This window comes from Monodelphis domestica, chromosome 8 (genome assembly GCF_027887165.1).
Source record: "Monodelphis domestica isolate mMonDom1 chromosome 8, mMonDom1.pri, whole genome shotgun sequence".
Lineage (NCBI taxonomy): Eukaryota > Metazoa > Chordata > Mammalia > Didelphimorphia > Didelphidae > Monodelphis > Monodelphis domestica.
Window position 1 is genome coordinate 240,072,280 of NC_077234.1, and position 10,003 is coordinate 240,082,282.

Below are 10,003 nucleotides of genomic sequence, written 5' to 3' on the forward strand. Positions count from 1 at the left end.
TCATGTCCAACTCTTCATGACCCCATTTGGGATTTTCTGGCAGAGATACTGGAGTAGTTTGCCACTTCCTTTTCCAGCTCATTTTACAAATGAGGAAATTGAGGCAAATAGAGTTAAGTGACTTTCCAGAATCACACAACTAATAAGTGTCTGAGTTCAGGTCTGAATTTATGAAGGTGAAATCCTCCTGCCTCAAGGCACTATCCACTGTGCCACTTCTGAAAATTAGAATAGACTGAATAGAAGCCAATGACTCCAAAGAGAGAACAAGAAATGTTAAAACAAAGTCAAAAGATTTTTTAAATGGAAGAAAAGATAGTTCTTAGTAAAAAGCAGTGACCTTGAAAATAAATTGAAGAGAAGATAGTGGAAAGAGAGTCAGCATTTTTTTCAGCTTACCCAACACATCTCCTCCACAATAACCTACAAAAATGAACCAGACCAAATTCCAATCAATAATGTCAAAAAAGAAACACGGTTAGTCATTTTTCCAGCCCAGATCAGCTTAGGAAGATAAATAGAAAGATCTACTGGCACCAGAATGGGAACTAGTCATGAGCATAGTACAGTGCAAGCATAGTGGTGGTGAGCATTCTAGTGTCCAGGGATGATAAGGAAGCTGAGACCAAGCACTAGGGAATGAAGCAGTGGAACAGCAAGAGACATCAGAGGATTCTCAAATCAGTGGAGGGATTTGCAATGGGTGCCAGATGGCATCTCTGTCATCCATTACTATGTCTTTGTGACAATTCTAGGGTAGAAAAGAGTGATATGATCAAGAGAGGCCATGGCTGTGTTCAGAGCAAAGAACACATTCCAAAATTTAGTTGTGTGTCTCTGATCCCAAGTAGAAGGACTAAATTTTAACCTTTAGCTCTTCACATGAGATTGCAGTGGATTAATCAGGACAAGACACCAAGACCAAAAGGGGGTCAAGCAGTTCAGGTGCTCTGAACCTGCAGAATTTCCCAAAAGACTAATAGTAACTGAGTCCAGCATCAATCTAATGAAACTCTACCATACAAAAGCCAATCCAAACCTGTATCTGGAGCTTGCAGAACTCAGACCAGGAGAGCAGTGAACAAACAACACCTTGGAAGCATCGAAACTTGCAGCCTCCAGACTGAGATGTGGAAACAGCAGAAGGACGTTATGAAAAAAAATTTTAACAAAATTAACAAATTTAACAAAATTAACAACAAAAAAGAGGTACAAAACAGTACCAAAGAAAACTTCTTTAAAAATAGAATTGGCCAAATGGTAAAAGAGGTATAAAACATTAATGACGAAATAACTTCTTAAAATTAGAATTGGACAAATAGAAGGAATAATAAAACAAAGTCTAAAGACTAAAACAAAAATGTAAGAAAATGTAAAATATCTCATAGGGAAAACAACTGACCTGGAAAGTACATGAAGGAGAAATAGTAGAAGAATTACTGGACTACCTGAAAGCCATGAACAAAGAGTTTAAACATAACATTTCAAGAAATTATAGAGGAAAACTTAGAATCAGAAGACAAAATAGAAATAAAAAAGATTCACTGGTCACCTAAAAAAAAGAAAACATACAGAAATATTTTAGCCAAAATTCAAAATTCTTAGTTTCAGAATACACAGCAAGTAGCCAGAAAGAAAGAATCCAAGTACTGTGGCACTATATTCAGGATCACATAATTTAGCAGTCACCATGATAAAGGAATGAACATCTTAGAATATATTGTTCTGGAATCCAAAAGATCTAGAATTATACCCAAGAATAATTTATACAGCAAAACTAAGTTGGGGGATAGTGAAGGGGAAGAGAAATGGGCATTTAATAAAATTTAAAAAAAACTTTCAAACATTGCTGATGGGAAGACCATGATTAAACAGAAAATTTAACATTCAAACATAGGACTCAAAGAAAGTATAAAAAGATAAACATGAGGGAGAAATCATAAGAAATTAAACAAGGTTAAAATATTTACATAATTATGTAGGGAAAGGATATATGCAATGTATGTTGCCTATATGTGCCTATGTGCCAGGCACTCTGCTAAGCACTTTACAATTATCTCATTTAACATTCACAACAACCTTGCAAAGCTAGAGCTATTATTACTTCCATTTTACAGATGAGAAAACTGAGGCAAGCAGAACATAAGTGACTTGCACAATGTTGCATAGGTAGTAACTACATAAGGTCATATTTGAACTCAGATCTTTTTTTGTAAAACATTCAGTTCTTCCTGACTATAGTTCTATCAACTTTACCACCTAGAATATGGGAAAAGCTAAAGGAAGAATGGGAAAAAGTGTCTTGCACAAATGGGACATGCAAAAAATTTATAAAATGAAATGGTCAGCAGGAGAGATTGAACACCTCACTCCCATCTAATCTAATTCAAAAAGGAAGAATGAATATTCATAGCAATGGTCAGAAGTTAATCTCAGTCAACCTGGAAGTAGTAGGGAAAAGGAAAATGAATGAGAGAGGGTAGAATAAGGAAGGCAATGATTAGAAGCAAAATAGATTCTTGAGGAGAAGGCATGGTAAAAAAGTAAAATATAAGTATAAAAGAATAGGATGGAGGGCAGTTAGCAATCATAACATAAATGTGAAAGGAATAAACTTACCCATAAAACAGAAGATAGCAGTAATGGTTTAGAAACCAGAAACAAATAATATGTTGTTTACAAGATACATAACTTGATACAGAAAGTTAAACTGAGCTTATCTTTTTAAAGTTTATAAGAAGAGTTTTAAACAGAAAATTAAAATAAAGGGCTGAAGCAGAATCTATTAATATTTAGTGGAAATAAAAACAATAGGAGTGGCAAATATGATCTTAAACAAAGCAAAAGCAAAAATAGACCTAATTTAAAGAGCTAAGGAAACTAACATTTTGATAAAAAGTATACCATAAACACTGAAGTAATATCAATACTAAACACATATGCGCTAAATAAGAAAACAAATTAATTTCAAAAGGAAATTGATGCTAAAACTATATTAGTGGGGTGCCTCACAACAAAATTGTCCCTTTTTAGACATAGGCAAATCTAATCATAAAAATAAATAAGAAAGTTAAGGAGATGAACAGAATTTTAGAAAATTAGATATGACAGGATGATGAACAGGAATAAAAGGAGTATATCTATTTCTAAGCTATGTATGGTATGTTCACAAAAAAATAAAAAATGTGAATTCACAATCAATTAAAAGGAAACAAGAGCAATTTTAGAAGCTATTTTGCCTGACTTTATGCCAATAAAATAATAGATGAATATTTATAAAAATAGAGTATGACTGAAATTAACAGAAGAAATAAACTGCTTAAATAAGACTGTCTTGGGAAAAGAAATTGAACAAGTCCCAAATGAGTTCCCTAAAATAAAAAAAATAAAAAACAGGATTAGATGCATTTACAAATTTTACCAAAATTAAAAAAACAAAAACAAAAACAACTTCTAATACTATATAAATTGTTTGAAAAAATAAGTAAAGGAGTCCTACCCCAAATTCCACCTATGGCACAAATATGTCTTGATACCTATGGTAAATCAGGAAGAGTCAAAAAGAGAAAACAAAAGACTAATTTCCCTAATGAATAGTGAAGCAAAAATTTTAAATTTAGGAAGGGAGTTAAAGCAACATATCACAAATGTCACACACTATTATCAGACTGGATTTATACCAGGAATGCGGTGTTGGTTCAAATTAGGAAAATTATAATCATAATTGACCATATCAATAATGAAACAACAAAAAATAATTATTTTAATAAACGCAAACACTTTTGACCAAATATAAGACCTAAGATTTTTTTTTTAAAAAGGCAATAGAAAGTACAGGAAAAAACAGAGTTTTCCTTAAAATAATAAGTAATATCTGTCTAAAACTAAGAGTAAGCACTATCTGAAATGGGGATAAGTCAGGAATCTTTCCAATAAGATCAGGGATAAAGCAAGGATGTCATTATCACCATTACCATTCAATATTGTACTAGAAATGCTAGCAATAGTTATAAGACAAGAAAAAGATATTGAAGGATAGGCATTGAGGATAAAAACTATCACTTTTGGCAAATGCAATTAAGGTTTACCTAGACAATTCAAGAAAGTTAACTAAAAAACTAAAAATCAAGAACAATAATAAGATCTAATGAATATAAGGTATAAAGTAATAGGGCATATATTATGTGCCAAGAACTCTGCTAAGTGATTTATGCTTATTATCTCATTTGTTTCTCACAACAATCCTCAGAGGTAGGTATCATTATATACATATTTCAGATGAAGAAACTGAGGCAAAAGAGTTAAATGACTTGTCCAGGATCACTGTTAGTGTCTGAGACCAGATTTGAACTCAGGTCTTTCTGACTCCAGGCCTGCCACTCTATTCAATGAGCCACTTATTAACAACTTCAACTGAATTGCAGGATATAAAATAAACCCACAAATCATCATCATTTCTATATATTACCAACAAAATTCAGCAGGAAGAGAGAAAGAAACATTTTGTTTAAAGTAACTATAGACTATCAAATACTTGGCAATCTACTTGCTAAGTCACACATGAAAACCCTATTACCATAATTACAAAACATTCATCACACAAATAAAGACATCTAAAAAATTGGAAAAATACTAATTGCTCATGGGTAGCAATATATTTAATTTTAAATGATCAATTAAATTAATATATAATAATTAATGATAAATATTATTGCTCATCAAACCAATATAATTACAATATTTAAATGCATTTATTCAATGTCATACCAATCAAAATATCAAATAATTATTTTATAAAGGTAGAAAGTGTGATAATATCCAACTTGAAAAACACAAAGTCAAGAATATCAAGGGGATCAAAAAAAGGGGGGGAAGGAGGTCTAGTAGTATCAGATATCAAACTATACTATAAGGCTATAATAATGGAAACAATATGATACTGAATAACAAATGGAGATTGATTAATGGAACAGATTGGATACCCAAAGATCCCAGCCTTTGAAGCCAGAACTCACCATCTGACAAAAGTCGTTGGGAAAACTGCAAAGTACTGTAGCAGAAAATAGGCATAGACTAACATCCTAAACCATAAAATCTCATGATAAACTCAAAATGGGTTCATGATTTTGACATGATTAAGCAAATTAGTGGAATAGGGAAGAAATCACTTTCAGATAGGAAGAAAAGAGTAAATAATCAAACAAGGAATAGAAAGGTTCAGAGGAACTAAAATGGATAATTTTGATTATATAAAATTAAAGTTTTTGCACAAACAAAACCAAAGCAGCCAAAATTACTAGAAAACTAAGAAACATCTTTGCAACAAGTTCTTCTGGTAAAGTTCTTGTTTCTAAAATACACAGGAACTAGATCAAATTTACAAAAAACAAGAGTCATTCTCCAACTGATAAATGATCAAAGGATATATCAGGTGCCATATTAAAAATGCTCTAAATCACTAGTAAGTAGAGAAATGCACATTAAAATACTTTTAAATGCATATTTAAACAACAACTTCAGGGGCAGCTGGGTAGCTCAGTGGATTGAGAGCCAGGCCTAGAGTTGGGAGGTCCTAGGTTCAAATCTGACCTCAGACACTTCCCAGTTGTGTGACCCTGGGCAAGTCACTTGACCCCCATTGCCTAGCCCTTACCACTCTTCTGTCTTGGAGCAAATACTCAGTATTGACTCCAAGACGAAAGGTAAGAGTTTAAAGCAAAACAAAAAAAAAACTTCCCCCCCTGAGATTGACTAAAATTATCAAAAAAGCAAAATGACAAATCCTGGAGGGAATATGAGAAAACAGGTACACTAATGAACTATTCATGAAGTTATAAACTAGTCCAACCATGGTGGAGAGCAATTTTCGAATTATGCCCCCAAAGCTGTGCACATACCTTTTGACCAAGTAATACTACTACCAGATCCATACTCCAAAGAGATGAAAGGGTACATATGTGTACCCCCAAAGTGCATAGATATACATGTACAGCCCAGATTGAATTGTTTGTCAACTCCAGGAGTGGAGAGGGAAGAAGGGAAGGAGACTACATGAATCATACAATTTTGTAAACCTTATGTGTAAATTTGTTATTAAGATAAAATAAATATTAAACTAAAAAGTACATTCCAAAAAATTTTCAGCAGATCATTTTGTGATGGCAAAAACTTGAGGAGATGACCATCAGTTGGGTAGAAGATGAATATATTACACAATGGCGATGGAATACTGTTGTATTATGAGAAGTGATGAAGGGGATGGTTTCAGAAAAGCCTGGGAAGACCTGTATCAGCTGATAGAAAGTGAAGTGAGCAGAACCAGGAAAACAACCTACACAATGACAATAATATCAAAAAGATAATCAGCTGTGAAAGATTTGTTAACTGACCAACTCAATTAGCATCACAATTACAAAGAAGTCATAATGAAAGGTATCCAATAGAGAATTGATAGTCTAAATGCAGACTGAAATATATTTTCTTTCTTTCATTTCGAACATTACTAAGGGGCAAATTTGTTTTGCATAAATATACATTTTTATGAATTTTGCTTTTCTTGATTTCTCAATGAGTGAGGGAGGTGTAGAAAAAGGAGATAATTGGGGGGGAAAGAAAAAGGAGATAATTGGGAGGAAAGAGATAAAAATGTGTTTTTAAAAGAAGAGAAAATAGATCAAGAAAAAATATTTGAGAATCATTGAAGTGAAATCATCAAAACCTGAAATCCTTTTTTCCTTAAGTAAGGGCCAGAATGTAAGGGGTTAATATAAAAGGTTGGACTGGATTATTTAAGAGTGGGGTCCCCAGGAATTTTAATCAATTCCAAAATTATTTTTTAAGCAATTTATTTATGAAATATAGAAAGAGCAAAAGTAAGAAAATCAGAGAGAGGATGGGGTAAGATATCTAACCTACACACTAAATATTTTGCTCCAATCCCTGGCTCAACCCAGACAAGGCTAATTAGTCCTTAGCCAGAGGGGCCTCAGCCCTGAGCCTCTCTCTATAGGGTAGGCCTCTCCTCAGGCTAGTACCTTCAGAAAATCCAGGAAAGGAGTCAGTCTTTTTCACTCACCCCATATGGTAGTTTTAAGGGAAAAGTCCAAGAGCAGGTCTCAAGCTGGAGCTCCTTCAAGATCAAGTTGAAGGCGAAAGACTACCTCACAGGAAGTTCTTGGTGTTTTTAAAGACCTTCCTTTTTGTCACTTCCTGTGACTTCGTCCATTTTGCGAGTACCAATTATAGTTAAAGCTTTGCTTAGGCAATTCTGATTTGTCAGCCACTCTCACCCACGTGGGTCACAGACCTCCCCCACTCAAGTGTAAGTGGGATGTATAGGCTTCTGGTGGTTAAATCTAAAAATGGGCAGGGGAGAGTTAATCCCATCTTCATACTTCCTTTCTTCCTACTGTGAGACTTGGTTGATTTGTTGATTAGTTTTGCTCAACAGTCTTTTAAAAAAATTCTTTGTTATAAAAGATGGGCAGGAAGTGACATAAAAACACAAGATATCCATACAATATTAATACATCTTTAGGGCAAGGACTGTTTTTGCACTTAGTACCTGGCACATGATAGGTATTTAATAAATGATGGTTGATTTGACATCCCTCTTCCTCAACAGGCATTATCTCTTTGTTCATTTTTCATTTTGTAAAACATCCTTGCCTTCTCTCTTAGAATCAATATTGTACTTTGGTTCCAATGCAGAAGAGCAGTAAAGGTGAGGCAATTGGGGCTAAGTGACCTGCCTAGAATCCCACAGCTAGGAATTGTCTGAGACCTTGCTGCCCTCTCTTTATTCATTGTTCATTGTCCAGGATGAGGAATGAATTCATAAGAGTGGCCTCATTGGTACATGTAGACAAGTCGGTCAAATGATGAGAAGATAATTTATACAAGTTATTATAAAAATCTAGAACTAACAGGCAGAACAGTCAAAAGGATATTCTTTTGCAAAAAATTCAATGACATTCCTTTAAATAGAAAGCACAGATTCTATTTTAAAAGACTTGATTTTTCAAAAAACTAACCTACAAATTTTCCAGAATTGCATACAACAGGTGAACTTCACAAATAAAAAATAAATAAAACTGCATAAATACAGATTTACCACATGAAGCAAGATCATCTACATGTGACCACAATTCCCAAATTCTGTCCATCACAGGAGTGTGCTTTTAAATCCATGTGGGAAAGTAGGTATTCCCACTGCTTTGGCATCAATTGGAAAACATCCAAACTCAGCTGGGTTTTTGTTCTTCCTTCAAAACTGACAGGTAAAGTCTTCCACACCTGGAGTAGTCTGCCTTCCCCAACTATCTCCACCTACACATATCCTCCTCCTCCTTTTCCAAAGTGCAGCTCAGGATCCATTTCCTACATAAAACATTTCCTGGTTTCCTTAGCTGGGAACAGTTATTTCCTCCTTGGATTTCTTATGTCTCTCTGTTTGACTTTCCTGTAAACTTAATCCTATTCTAATTTGTATTGTACTTACTTGTAGCTCTGTAGCACCAGGCCTCAAACACACTAGATGTTTAATAAAACTGTAGAGCTGAAATAAGGCAATTTTTGGTTTTTGACAATTGGTTCCCTTAATCAGTTTGTGCTAATGCCATCACTTACTCGGGTATCTATTTCAGGCTCCTCCAGTTAGAGTACATCTAATTATTCTTCCTTCCTTCCTTCCCTCCCTCCCTTTCTTTCTTTTCCTTTCTTCTCCTTCTCTTTCTTCTTTAAATAAAACTCTTACCGTCCATCTTAGAATCAATATTGTGCTATTTGTTCCAAGGCAGAAGAGTGGAAAAGGCTATGTTATGCAATGGGGGTTAAGTGACTTGCCCAGGAAGTGTCTGAGGCCAGATATGAACCCAGGGTCTCCCCTCTCTAGGTCTAGCACTCTATCCACTGAATAGCCTGCCCCCTAGTGCAGTTAACTTTTGATTGTGTTTAGTTATGATGGACAAGGCCAGCAAAGATAATAAAAATCCACTTGAAACAACCCAGTTAATTCCCATGGGTTGCTAACCAGTAAAAACAATGTATTTCGTGTTTCAGAAAAACAAAGTGTTTTCCTATATATTATCTCTTCAAGCCTTGTAAACTGTTTGAGGTAGGGAGCTGTAAAGGTGAAAATTAATGGTTGGACAATAATTTTATGAAATTATATGTTTGTCAATATTTATTATATCTTGTCAGAAATTTATTTACAAAATGGAGAGGAAACAGTAAAGTAGAGAAAGTTGAAGGGGATAGAGAAGTTATCTATCCTATCTTATCCCAGGCAGAGATTAACTAGCTCTCAACCAGGAAGGCGGTAGTGAGTAACCACGAGGGCGTCAGCCTTTCATGCACCCCACAAAATAGTCCAGGAGTCAGAGTCCAAGTTGAAGCCGAGCACCAAGCCCACAATCCAAGCCACAGTTTCCAGCAAAGCTCCCTGGAAGACTCTCCCCAGCCAGAAGACTATCTCCAGAAGACAGTCTCCTTAGATTATCTTCTCAATCTGCTCTGAGGGAGTTCAGGTTTGCTTCTGTCCCTTCCCCTCTTCACAGGGGCCAATCACGGTTTCCAAAATGTCTAGCACTGCCCATAGGGCAGTGTCTGTGGGATGGACTTCTCACCTTCTGAAGGTTAAGTTCTCACCTTCTGGAGAGGTGAATACTTATCCTGGCTGATTGAGTTTCTGAGGGTGTGAATTCACTAAGTGGCTTCTGAGCTCCTCCACCTAGTTCAAGCTTGTGATGATTCAATTAAAAGGTAGCAAAGGAGAGTTAATCCTGTCTTCACAATCTAGTGAGGTACTTAAGTTAGCGTTAACTCAACATAGTCAATAAAGAATTATCTTTCACACAGCACAAATATAATTCAAATTTTTAAAGAGGAAGTTGTTGCTATTCCTCCAATAAAGCATTGCATATCCCTACTCCTGAGCATTATAACTGGCTATCCTGCACACTAGGAATGCTTTCCCTCCTTATCCACACCTCTTAGTTTCCTG